This window comes from Lutra lutra, chromosome 11 (genome assembly GCF_902655055.1).
Source record: "Lutra lutra chromosome 11, mLutLut1.2, whole genome shotgun sequence".
NCBI lineage: Eukaryota > Metazoa > Chordata > Mammalia > Carnivora > Mustelidae > Lutra > Lutra lutra.
In genome coordinates, this window is record NC_062288.1 from 55,681,689 (window position 1) to 55,695,898 (window position 14,210).

Sequence of the window (14,210 nt, forward strand, 5' to 3'; positions counted from 1 at the left end):
TCTCAAGTGCAGTCAGAATTAATTAGAAGAGAAATGGACTTCAACCTGGAAGACGGCAAGTCATTCTGGGTTTATACCACAAAGAGGAAGGACTTTAAAGCAAGCACCAAATGATCTTTTTAAGCACGCCAAATACACGAATAACAAACACATAAATAAGAAAATACTTGATATCAAACAGGCATCAAGCAAAAAATTTCAGGTAACCATTAGGGCAGTCAGCATCTCCTTTCCAAGACCATAGCCAAATTTATAAGCAAATAACAAAATATAGTGATAGGGCAATAAAACTAGGTTTAATGAGCAAGGGAAACACAAAGGAAGAAATTATTGTGTTTGGGAAGGTCAAAGAATTTCACAAGGAAGGTAATGTTTGAGTTGGATCTTAAAAGGTAAATAGGAGTTTGCCAGAAAAGAAACTCAAAGGGCATTTCAGTAAAAAGGAACAGCATGTTCAAAGGCATCGAATTGTAAAAGGGCACTTAGGTGTTGGGGAACACTGAGAAAGTGGGTAGGACTGAAGGTAAGTAGCAGCCAAAAAGGTAGAGCAAAAGGTTGAGATGAGATTTTAAAAGGCCTCATGAACTACACTTCTAAGTATAGTTATATACTAAGGTATTTAGAAGAGCACCGTTCAACAGCGCTTTCTGTAGTGATGGAAATGATTTGTATTTGTGTTGTCCAATATGACAGCCACTAGCCACTTACCTATGGCATAGCTAGGAGGAACTTTTTTTTTTTTTTTTTTTTTTTTTTTTAAGAAAGACTGCCACCTGCCGCACCTCATTTGGATGTGTCTGGAGTCTTAGAAGTTTGACTACCTTCCCTTCTCCTATAAATGGACCTTGAGAGCTTGTTTGTAGGTTCTAACAGGGGAGCACAGCTACTAGAAGAATGATCTTCCTCTCTCAGTGCAAGTTGTCCTCTTTGACCTACATTCAGCTTTGGGAGGGGAAGAGGACACCCACCCGGGAAGACAGATCAGCCAAATTAACCCTAGCAATCAATGGGATGACAGATGTCACAGCCAGATTGTTCTGACATTAGGAACTCACTTTTTCTTATCTGGGTGTGAATCACTCCCATATTGGACATCTCAGGTTTAGACCTCATTCTTAGGCAATAAGGGACAAACAGAAGCTTTTACTCATGCAGACAACTCAATCAGCTTTCTTCTAAAGAGTGAGAATCCTAAAGACAGTGCATAGAGTGTCTACTCTCTTTGAGGGGAATTTTGACAAATCAAATGTGGGCTGCTGGCAGAATAATTTAGGTCACCTGGGCCAGAGCCTGGCCAGGGGAAGTGTTGGCCCAAAGGAATACGGACAGGAAGATTCAGAAAGTACGTTATACTCTAACATCTTAGAGAACACAATGGGTCAAAACCTGAGAAACTGAATTTTGCTAAGTCCTGGCAGAATAGGGAGTAGAAGAGTTAGGAGACAGAGAGGGAAAGGAAGCCAAAGGGTCATGTAGAGTAAAAAATAGGAAGAGAGCAAGAATGAGCAGGGTACAAGTATACAATTAGTTTACTGGCCATTGGCCATGTGAGTGACTGGTGCATTGGCTTGATTTAAGGAGCCAAAGAGTCTGACATTAGAAAAGCACAGTAGGACAAGAGCAAGACTCCAGGAGAAACAAAGGCCTGAACCACACCTGTGGAAGTGAGAATGGAAGGAAGGGAAGAATATCAATTGACTTCCTACACTGTGCAAAACCTTCAGCTCGTCAAAGATACAAAGTAATGCTAGAAGCTTACAGTGTAAGTAGCTGGATTACAAACATAAAAAAGTGAGAATAACCTATTTAACACAGTAGAAGAGAAGACACAAAGCAGAACATGACTGATGCATTATTTAGATTATTTTTTAGGCAATAACTGCTTTGTGAGTTCGGAAGAGGGAGCAAGACCTCTAGTCAAAGGCAGTCAGGGAAGGCTTCATGGAGGAGGTAAAAATTGAGCTTATCTTGAAAAATGGGCAGGAATTTGAATCAGAAAAAAATGTGTGAGGAGGAGACTCTTGGAATGCCTGAAAAAAGGAATAGAAGAAGCGAAGCACAAGAAATGTACATAGAGCATGGGAAGCTAGATGAGCTACCTAGCACTTAGCAAGCTGGGAAGGTGGGGGGAAATGATAATAGGAAATTGACCTTGAAAGCAAATGCAAATGTTCAGAGTCTTTTTTCTTGCCTAGTGGCTTCCAGTCTGCTCCTTAGAATTACTTAGGATGCCTTTCAAAAATATCAATGCCCAAACCACACCCACACCAAATAAATCAGAAAACTGGAAGGTGGGGCATGGAAATAAGGATTATTTAAAAAGCTTTCCGAGTGATTCTTACATACAGCCAGAGTTGAGAATAGGGGAATGACATCATATTTTACTCATGCTAAATCAGGACTGTGCATAGGCTCGGCTGAGTAGAGACACAGAGAGACTGAAAACTGCCTATGTATATTTACATATTTGCTTCCTTTCTACAAGACAGGAAGCAGTTTTTCCCCTGACTTCACTTCCTGTTTTACAGTGGTGAGATGATATAGAAGACAATTTAAGTCTGCCTTCTAAGTCAGAATAAAACCAAAACACAAATTTATGTTTGCAATCCACTCTCCTTTCCACCACAGTTTGTGCATATAAAAGTAATTTCCAACAATAACAGTCTGCAGTTAACCATTACACATAACCATTTATATTTTAGCACCAAAGTGCCAGGAAAATGCCTGAGAATGTTCTGTTTCAAAAAGGAAATATTTTTAAATTTCTTTATGAAAGTCAGCATATTCCAGACCCTCCCTACCCATCTTTGCTAATCTCTGATATCTGTAGGCACAATTCTATATTAACTATTAAAATGCATTTATCTTCTTACAAATAAACTGATTAAAATGCCAGTTAAACATTATAAAGTATGAACATTTTCGCCATAATATTAAATTTAAGGAACTTTAAGAAAGACTTAGCTCAAATATATTTCTATTAGAGTCAGCTGGAAAATAGCTAGGTAACATGAATATTTTTTCCAGTTTTATTGATATAGAAATGACACAGAAACTTGTGTAACTTTAAGATGTACAATGTGATGATTTCATATACATATATTGTGAAATGGTTACCACAATAAGATTAGTTAACATACCCTTCGCCTCACATGGTTACCTTTTTTTTTTTTGTGGTGAGACCATCTGAAATCTACTCTCTCAGCAACTTCCAAGACTACAGTACAGTATTGTTAACTATAGTCACCCTGCTGTACGTTACAGGCCCAGAACTTACTCATCTTACAATTGGAAGTTTGTACCCTTTGACCAACATCTCCCCATTTCCCCAGCCTCAAGCCTTTGACAATCACCAACTGACTCTTTGTTTCTATGCAACATGACTATTTAAAATGGAAGAGTCAGGAGAATTTTGTCTTGGAAAAAAAATCCTTGAAAAATATATTATTTTAGTGGTATATTAAAAAAAAAATTTTTTTTTTTTGCAACAAACAAGAAGAATGTGCCTAAGAGGCCATTCTGTCCTGCTGGGCCAGATTCCCATTCTAAGAGATCTACTCCAGCCAGAACCCCCAGCTGAGGCAGCAGGCTGAGACATGATCTGTGCATTACAACCCCCTTCATAGAACCATAGAACCTCAGGCAGCCAGGCCTAAAAGGTGACCCGATAAGAACACTCCACCCAATCAGGGATGGTGGCTACCTATGCCCATTCTCTTTCAAGAATTTGAACCAGAAATATAAAGAGAAAATCAATCACATGATGGGAGCAGAAATTAAAAAGTCAGGCAGCAGAAAGACACCCTGAGAAGCCCTAAGCAGGGCAAGTTATGAGTGAACTGAAGCCATTAGGCAGAGAAGAAGCATAGAGAGGATGAATTGGTAACAAAGGGACAGTAGAAGTAGAGAAAGAGTAGGATGAGTCACTGTATAAAGATAGGGATCAATGAAGTCCTGCTATCAAGAGGACAATGCGATAACCCATTCTGCACTGAATCACGCCAACTCCCATCTGTGTTCAACATCTGTGAGGTCCCAGCTCTTCCCAGAGTCTTTAAGATTCCTATCTGCATCACCTAAGATATTCTAAGTAAATGGTTGTACCTTTCACTCTTGTATAAGCCAATAAGTAGACTCCCAGAATTGTGGGCCCAGTGAAAGAAGCCAGATCAATTGCATTTTGCGAAAAGAACTTTATCCTTCAAGGTAGTTTACAAGTTTCTCTAGAAATAGTATCCCAGGGGCACCTGGGTGGCTCAGTGGGTTAAAGCCTCTGCTTTCAGCTCAGGTCATGACCCCGGGGTCCTGGGATAGAGCCCTGCGTTGGACTCTCTGCTCAGCAGGGAGCCTGCTTCCCTTCCTCTCTCTCTGCCTGCCTCTGCCTACTTGTGATCTCTGTCAAATAAATAAACAAAATCTTTAAAAAAAAAAAATGTTAAAAAAAAAAAAAAGAAATAGTATCCCAGAAAGAAGAAAACATTCTCCACATCTTTAAAAAAGAGTCACAAATTGAAATTGAAATTTCAGTATCTTTATAACAGATATTTTGAGGGGAAAAGTCTCCTTTCTCTTATCTCTTATTAATAGAGCCAAGCTGGCTCATATTTATGAGAAAGTCAGAGAGGTGGGTAGGGCTGGAAAACCTAATGAGTAACTGCTATACTCAAGTGACTGGAAATGAAAAACATCCATATAGATCTCCTAAGACATTTTATTAACCAATGTCTTCTAGAAGAACTGTGTTTGGGGGATCTTCTTCTGTAGCTCTTATCAATTATGTTTTTGCAAACATTTTATGACATGGGAAGGAGACAAAAAATATGGTTACAAAACAGCATAGATGACATGATCAGTTTTCAAATGTTCATGTCAGAAGGATATATCAGCTATACAGAAGCATGGGGAAATCATGGGTGAATTTATTTTTCTTCTTCATACATGTTTTTAATTTACCAAATCTTCTACAATAAAACAGGTAGAGTTTATGACAAAAAGAAGGAGGAGGAGGAGGAGGAGAAGAAGGAAAAGAAGTGTACATTATTTTTTAAGATGAATAGGCAGCTGGCTATACACTGCCTATTATTAATTCTGCCTAGGTAAACCTCAGTTAAACATTCTTCCCTTTACCTGTAGCCAAGGCATTATTCAAAACTCTTTAAAGTGCTGTCATAAATTCTGCAGAGAAGCTCTTCTTACTGCTGACAAGCAGAAGACTTCACTAGTATTTAGTATAAAAGCACAAAATTTATGTAGGTTTTTCTCTTCCAAACAGAGACCTAGAGATCAGAAAACACAGAAAAAAAATCTGTAGAATACTGTGAGAAACAGTGATAGTCCCCCGTTGCTCCCCACCACCACTCCACCCCAGAGGAAGTGGAAGTGTGTTTTGTCATCTTTGGGTATCCCGCAATAGTAAAATTGCTTGGCCTATAGGGGAACCTCAGAAACAAAGGTTAAAGGCAAACATGAAAAGTGGTCAGTTTTCTTCCCCAGTCTCAGTTTGGTTTATGAATTATTTTCAGGTTCATAGACCAAATGGAAACATGATTTCTCCCCTTTCTGACTACTCACTGTATTCATCGGATACAAAGTATTTCAATCATATTCAATGTAACACTTCGTTGTGTACCACCTCCCATGTTTCCAAAATTGTTTCCCTTGTTTTAACCTCTCACCCAGAGAGCAGAAACAGCAATTGGGCCACATGCTTCGTTGGTTTCCTTGCCAAGTGGTACCCCAGAAGCAATTCAACAAGCACAAGTACTGGTTGAAGGGTAAATGAATCTGGGAACTTGAAGCTCAGTTGCAAGAAGAGGGATGAAAAAGAATGGCACGAAAAGGCACATCCTCAAAGAGTTTTGCCAGCCCATTCACTCTGGTCTGTAACTCTTGGTTTTAGAGAATCTGATGTATGAGTAATACTTCCATTTTTCAATTTTGTCCTCATGTACTTAGTCATCAGCACCACACCCTGATATTTATGCCAGAAAAAAAAAAAAAAAATTCCAGTGAGCGAATTCGACATCATCACTGGTGTTCAGCAAGGACATGCCCAGCATCTGTTTCCTCTACCACCATGTTGAAGTGACCTAGACAGTCATTGAGCTGTTCTTTCTGGATACCTGTTATCCTAGCAGAACCAAGGAACACCTTGTCTGGACTTCTCTGCTCACCTGAGGCAAGTCTTCAATAGAGGCTTGGGATACATGTCCAGGCCCAATTACCCTATGTTATTTAAATGGTGTTGTCTCCCCCTAAAAACCTCTACCTCTATGGGCTGAATCATGGTACTAATCCCTAAAAATCACTCTTAAGGATTTTTTTTTTCAAGTTTGAATTTTACCAGGAAGAGAAGTCATCAGAAAATTAGAAAAAATTAATTGACCATGTCCCCTAACAAAAGAAAATGGAGAGGACAGAGGGAAGGATGTAGATATCTAAGCCTGGGGACAGTACCTAGGAAGGTGTCCCACTTTGGAGACCATGAGCTGTAAGACAGTGTCAGGAGCTGAAAACAATCAGAGGGACTGATTGCTAAAAGGGTCAAGGAGGGACAGGCCATGTAAACATGGATCAGTCTTCCAGTTCTGTAATTGTATTTTTTTAAATTGAAACATAGCATGCTGGTAGAAAAATAGATAAAACAAAATATATGGTTACATCAGCAGATTGTCACAGGTAAACCCTGCAACCACAGAGCCAGGTCAAGACAAAGGATGTTGACAACACGGGTACCTGGGTGACCCTGTTGGTTAAGCAGCTGCTTTCAGCTCGTGTCATAATCCCAGGGTCCTGAGGTTGAGCCCCCATCAGGCTCCCTGCTTGGTGGGGAATCTGCTTTTCCCTCTCCCAATGGCCCTCACCCCTGCTCCTGCCCTCAATCATGGTCTCTCTCTCTCTCTCTCACACACACACACACACACACACACACATGAATAAACAAAAAGCTTAAAAAAAAAAAAAGGAAAAAAGGTTGACAACAATCCCGTTTATATTGGGCCTGCTTCCAATTACCACTCTCTCCCTCATTTCCGAAGACAACCTCAGTTTTGACTCCTATTGCTTTAATGTATCTATGCCTATTACACTTTACATAAATAGAATAATACAGAATATATACTTTGAGTCTTTTTTCTGTCCACATTATGTTTGTGGAGTCCATCCATATTTCTTGTTGTAATTATATTCTTTTTCATTGTTGTATGGTATTCCGCTATATGAATATATTATAATGTATCTGCAATTCCACAGCTCATGCCATTTGGATTGTTTTCAGGGGAGGGCAATTAATTACAAATAAGGCATCTGGGTGTGTTCTTGTACAGGACTCTCAGTATACATGTATGTGCACTTTTGTGGTATATATTCAAGAGTGCAATTATTGGGTCTAGGATCAGCATATGCTATTCTTTACATATTGTTAAGCCACTTTTCAAAGTAATTGTATCATTTACACAGCCATCAGTGAAATACAAGAGTTCCAGTTGCTCCACATGCTTGTCAATATCTATATTACCAGTCTTTTAAATTCTAGCCATTCCAGGAACACCTGGGGGGGCTCAGTCAGTGAAGCATCTGCCTTGGGCTCAGGTCATGATCCTAGAGTCCTGGGATCAAGTCCCGCACTGGGCTTCTTGCTCAGTCGGGAGCCTGCTTCTCCATCTGCCTGCTGCTCCACTTGCTTGTGTTCTCTCTCTCTCTTTCTCTCTCTCCAACAAATAAATAAATAAAATTTTTAAAAAACAATTCTAGCCATTCCGGTGGATATGTAAAAGTAATCTCACTGTGGTTTTAATTTGCCCTTCCTTGATGACTAATGCAGATTTTTCCATCCTCTACAATTTACAAGCATCCTTGCATGTCTGTTTCATTGCATATCACTGCTCAGCCACATCCTGATTCAGAATCAACAATCTTTTTTTAATTGAAATATATTTGACATATAACATACAAAGTATGGTGTACACCATGTTGACTTGATATATTTACATACTGTAATATAATGACCATTGTAGCTACAATTATTACCTTCATCATGTCACATACTTATCATTTCTTTTTTGTGGTTAGGATAATTACAATCTAGACTTTTAGCAAGTTTGATGATTATAATACAATATTTTCTATATTCACTATACTGTGCATTAGATCTCCAGGACCTATTTGTCTTCTAGTTGCAAGATCAACAATCAGTTATTAAGTCCCTACTGTGAACCAAAGACTACATGTGTTAGTTACCTATGTATACATGGCCTAAAAGTAGCAGTGAGAGATTCTAGACTAGGTGATTTCTGGTCAGTCCTTCTGTTGAACTCCAGTATATTGTCACTAACATTACTGAGATAACACTTCTGGGAGAAGAATCTGCCAACAGAGGCTGGGACAGAGGGATGGGAAAGAGGTTAAGTACAAAGAGTAAAAAACAGATGGATTTTCAAATTTTATAGCTTGAAAACAGTTGAAGGCAGTTTCTCCAACTGAATAACTTAAGCTATCAGTCATAAAATATGATGATGATTAATAGTGGTCTAGATAATACTAGTTCTTTTAAGCAAGGGAAAAGTGAACTTTGACAGGTGTTTGGTCGCTGTGAAATAAAAATCTCCCAGAAAGATCTTTCTTTGAATGACTCATAGACAAAGCATGTTCCCTGAAAACGTAGATGAACCTCTAATAACATGATGTTCTTTGAGGACCAAAGAAAGGTTTACTTGACCTCAAATTCTGCCTGACAGAGGTTTTGGGGGGTTTGGGGTTTGTGGGTTTTTTTGTTTTTGTTTTTGTATTTTTAGTTTTTTTTTCCCCCCTATTTTCCCACTAGCAACAGGAGCTGATGAGAAGCTCTTTTCTGGTTTATAAAGAGGCTGTGAGGGGGGCCTGGGTGGCTCAGTCAGTTAAGTGTCTGGCTCTTAATATTGTCTCAGGTCTTGATCTCTGGGTTATGAGTTCAAGCCCCACATTGGACTCCACCCTGGGTGTGAACCCTACTTTAAAAAGCGGGGGGGGGGGGGCATGTTGCAAATTACCATCCTTTTCCTCTTAACCAAGAGGTGATAGCTAGATGATCTTCCCCCTGCTGCCTCTGTCATGGGTTGACTGGAGTCTATGAAAACCCCATTACCCCATCATGGACTCTACCTGAATGTGGAGACTCTCTAAATGTGGAAGCAGTGGCCAGGAATGAGAATATGGGGAGAGTATTTGAGAAGGGTAACACGTTAAAAAGTTACAACTCTGGACAGTTAGACAAAGCTTTGTTTAGAGACTCCTTTTGAAATCTCACTGAAAGGGAAACCATAAAGGACAGATGGGCTTTGACTGAACAAAGGGCCAAGCACAATCTGAAATGCCGGGCCACATTCAAGGAAGTCACACTCAAAGTGCAGGTGGAAGGCCGGGGTGAGGGGAAGACCAGCTCCTGGCTAAGCTGGAAACTAGCTCAGGACAATAGGCAAAAAAGAACCTTGGATAAAGGAGTGGGCACCAGGTGACTCTAAGGCAAAGATCAACCATTTCCCAATTTCCCTGAGGCTGACCCTAAAGTATTGAAACCTGAAGTGCCCTGCGTTCCCTGGAAGGCCAAAGCCACCACTGAACCTAATAATAGATGCAACCTTTCAACCACATTGATTACCCATTCAGACTGTCACACAACACACCTGTGGTACATTTGGAAGAATCAAGTTGACCTCTGCTGATGAGCCAGTTTTTTTTCTTTTCCATCCAGATGGCCTGAAGAGATATAGCTGGGCATGAATATAATCATATTTTCATTCCTGTGTCTTGTGCACCTTATTCAGATGGATAGCCCAGCGTTGGTGGCATATGTCTGCCTGGAAAGGAAATCCTCATCTCTATTTTTCCTTCTCTAAAAGACACAGGAGATGTGAGAAACTGAATTTTGAGACAGAAGTATGATAATGAGTAGACACAGAGGGTTTGAAATATGTAGAGTGGGAGAATGGAAAACACGCATTACAAACCTAGAAGTCACGATCAGGCGGAAACCCTACATTGATCTCAAAAGATGTGTGACTTTGAATAATCTTTGTAGTTCTCAGTTTTCTCGTCTATAAAATAAGGGAATTGGACTGATCCAAATGTAAAATTTCCTCTTTATTGACATAATGAGGTCTTGCTCAAAGTTTTCACCCAGAGGTTAGAGGCCTCGTTACTCTCCGTTTCCTCACCAGAGCCTTGCTTGGTCTGGTCTCACTACTCACACTACATCTCCTGATCTCCTTTGCTCTCGTGCTCTAGTTCTGTCTGAGTTTGGCCAGTGGAAGAAACTTGAAGGAGAACTGAGGGCTGAAAGAGAGAGATAGAGGTATTTCTTTTCCTGCCTCCTTTCTGTTTTGGTCCCCTATATTTACAAGTCCAGCTTCTATGGGGTGGCCCCTCCTCCAGCAAACACCTTTGCTTCCCTTGCCCTCTCAGACCTACTAATGGTATAACTTCTCACTGTTGCTAGTCCCTGAGTACTACAACATCATTGCTGGCGCCCTTAACCACACCCTCATCCCCATAAATACACCCTTTTCTAAAACCTCTTCCAATGAACAATTTTGGATGGGGAATTCAGTTTCCTACCAGGTTCCTGGCTCATGCAAAAAAATTCTCTTCAAAAAGAAAGCTATGACTTACAGAACTTCACAAGCCCCCTTCTCCCCGACTTGAGGCTATTACTTTTTTTCTCATTTCCAGAGAATGGCGGGGTCTGATACATGTATTAACTTGGAGGAGGGAAAGATATCCAGAGTTAAGAGGTTTCCTTTTTCTGTTGTTGCTACTTATCCTGCTCTTTCCCAAATGGACTTCATTAGTGCAGTAACTCACAACAATATACAGCTACAGACCCCACACAAAAGAAACCCAGGTTTTGAAATGGTTAAGCTAGTTAATGAATATAAATGCCAAATTACATGATCCAAGTTCCAAAGACCATTTCCTCCCTCTCCACACCTCCTCCTCCAAGAATTATTGGACTTGACTTTGAAACATGACAAGATTAAGCAGACAGTTTCCAAGTTTTCCCTTTCATTTTGCATCCAGGATAAACACGATTCATGACTTTAATTTTTATACATTTTGCTTTCAGTCAGGAGTTGGCAGTTTTTCAGAAGGGCCATGCCAAGTTTCACTTATTCACTGAAATGTACTTTTTTTTTCCTTCCTGGTTATAGCCTTCCTCCCTCTGTCGTCTTCTTCCTTCCTCCCCTAGTCATTGTGGAACAAGGCCACGATATCATCCAGGAAAGAAGGGATTTGAGAAGTGAATCATCTAGTATACCTATCACAAATGTAACTAGAAATGTCTGTGAGGTCTGAAAACTAGATGTGTTGGAGATGCAGAAGATTGGCATGGGATTGGAGAGTTCGCAATTCTGGAGCTTTTGAGCACTAGAGAGCTGCTTTGACTTGGAGGGAGGAATGAAAAAAAAAACCCAACTTTTAAAAGCAAAAATAGCTTGGATCAGGCTTGCCTGAAATGTGTGTCATGGAACCCTGACCCTGTGCCTTCTCTGGTGGGTAGGGATGAGAGGGGGTTATGGTCAAATAAGTTTAGGACATAAAGCAAAAAAATGAGGCACCTTCTTTGACAGCCCTGAAGCATATTAAAGGCACAGAGAACTTCTGTAGACAAGAATTGTGTTTCATGGTTGAATTCCCATGTTTCTGCTCAAAATTTTTAGCCACGGAAACTTTTAAAATAATACCTATTTATCATTCTCTTGTGGAACTATCAAGGAACAAACTTTGATAAACAGGAGATATCACAGCGGGAGCAGAACCTCGGGGAATAAAAGGGAGAGAATATGATTTTTTTTTAAAGATTTACTTATTTATTTTAGAAAGAGAGAGTTCACAAGCAGGGGGAGGGGCAGAGGGAGAGAGAGAGGAACCAGACTTCCTTCCGATCTCAGAACACTGAGATCATGACCTGAGCTGAAACCAAGAGTTGGACACTTAAGCGACTGAGCCACTCAGGCACCCCTGAGAGAATATGATTTCTATCTTCTCCATCTCCTACCTCCTGAACAATGTGGCTCTTGCCCTGGGATCCGAAATCAGACTGCTGCTCTTTTCCATCCTGATGAACGTTCTAGCAGAAAATAGTCTGTAGTACCAGACTGGCAAATGTTAGGAGTTCTGCAAATGTTTGTAATAAGAAATAAGAAAATCCCTGTAAAGCCCTTAGCATAATGCCTAACACAGAGTAAGTAGCACCAAATGCTATTATTACTATTCATCATGATCTTTGGTTTAGAGGAAACGAAAAAACTTAAAACTTATTATTGGTCCCCTTCAAAATAACTTCAAGACTTAGATAGGCTCTGTCCCTAGTTAACATACATTTTCTGAAAGGGAAACAACTGATCATGCTACAATAAAATAACCTTCCATACAGAGAAGACTTACATGGAAATGTATCAGAATCACAGACAAAAATGTTTGTTTGCTTACAGTCACAAAAAATAAATGGAATGTTTCTACAAGGAAGGGATGAATTGGGTAAGGAAAAAATTCAGTTCCGTGATGCTAAAAGGAAGAGTTGATATGTTACTTGAGAGTTTTGGTTTTTAATTTTTAACATCCTTATCACGGTTGCAGTTATTTACAGGAAAAATATAAAACATGAAGAGTTTTGAACATGAAAAGGTAAAGTAATTCATTTCACTTCTGCTCCTTTCTGGACTTAGAGAACAGAATGGAGGCTGACAAACTGCAATTACTAAGATTATGTGGATCAACGCCCTTAGAAGGAATTTATCTTGTCTAAGAATTGCAAGTGTTTCCTAATTTAGAAATGTACTAAAATATGTTTCTTATGACAACTACTAAATAATCACACCCAAGCTTTTGAAAGAAAATTTGTTTTCCTGTCAATAGTCTATCACAAAAGCATTAAGAATAGGGCTTTTACTCAGCACTTTCTATGATTTAAAGCCCAGTAATAAATTCTATTTATATTTTTATTATCTCATTAATGAAAGAAAAGAAGGGTCAGTTATTTGGAAAAGGAAATGTTGGCATTAAATAAAAATGTTAGTTATTTCAAATACATTTGCTTTCATTTTATTGAGTTTTAGGAATGTATCTGACATTAAGTAGTTAATAACAGAAGCTCTGATCTGGAGTAGCTTAAACAAGGCAGATTTACACAACTTCGCATACCGGGGAGTAAGGAGGAAGATTAAAGCCCCTAGTTTGGCTGATTCAGCGGCTCAATGTCATGAAAGGCTTGGGCTCTATCCTTCTCTCTGCTCTGCCCTCTTCAGCCCTGCCTTTTTACTCATGGTTCTGTCCTCACGGTAGTAAAATGGCTGCCAGCAACCAATGATTGTTCATTAGTAATCTTCAACAGAAGAAAGTAAGTCCTCCAACCAAGGAATATGAATCATTGCCTTTAGTCAGATTAGACCAACTCATGGCACTTGCCCATCCCCAGAAAAGAGGAATGACGTTGATTGATTTCAACCAGTGATTCTCAAACATCCCACATCCACAGTTGAAGCTTCTGAGAACCTGGAACTCTGTAAGAAACACAAATTGTTGTGCTTAACTCCAGCTTTATCAAATCAGAAATGCTGGAGTTGGAGTCCAGAATCTGAGTTTTAGCAAACCTTCCATATATTATAAAATACATTTTCCATGTATTCCATGTCCATGTGTTAGACTATGTAAAATCCACCCCAAGAGATGGGAAAGGGGTGGACACCTGGACTAAATTGGCATTATGTTAGGAAGTAGGATGAGGAAGATATGCTTTTTAAGATATTAACAGTGTCCATATCAGAGGGTTTTTTAAAGAAAATATTTCAAATGTTTTCCTATATTTCCAATATTTTGTTCCATGGGGTTTAGAAAATATGGTCATCATTCAAATAACTCAAAACATTTTCTTGAAATCCTCCTGTGAATGTACCATGTCATGGAAAGACAGCAAGACTCTATCAGGACCCCAAAGAGCAGAGTTCCAATTCTAGTTTTGCCTCTGATGAGCTTCATGTTCTTGAAAAACTTACTAAGACTCTCAGAACCCTGACTTTTACTTCTTTAAATGTATTGGAACAGAGTCTTTAAATTCCTGAAAATGAAAATAATTGTAGCTAGAATTTATTGAGCACTTGTGTGCCATGCACTGCCAATGATTTTATTTAGCACACCTATTATTTAATACTAAGACTAGCCCCTATGAAGTATGTAAC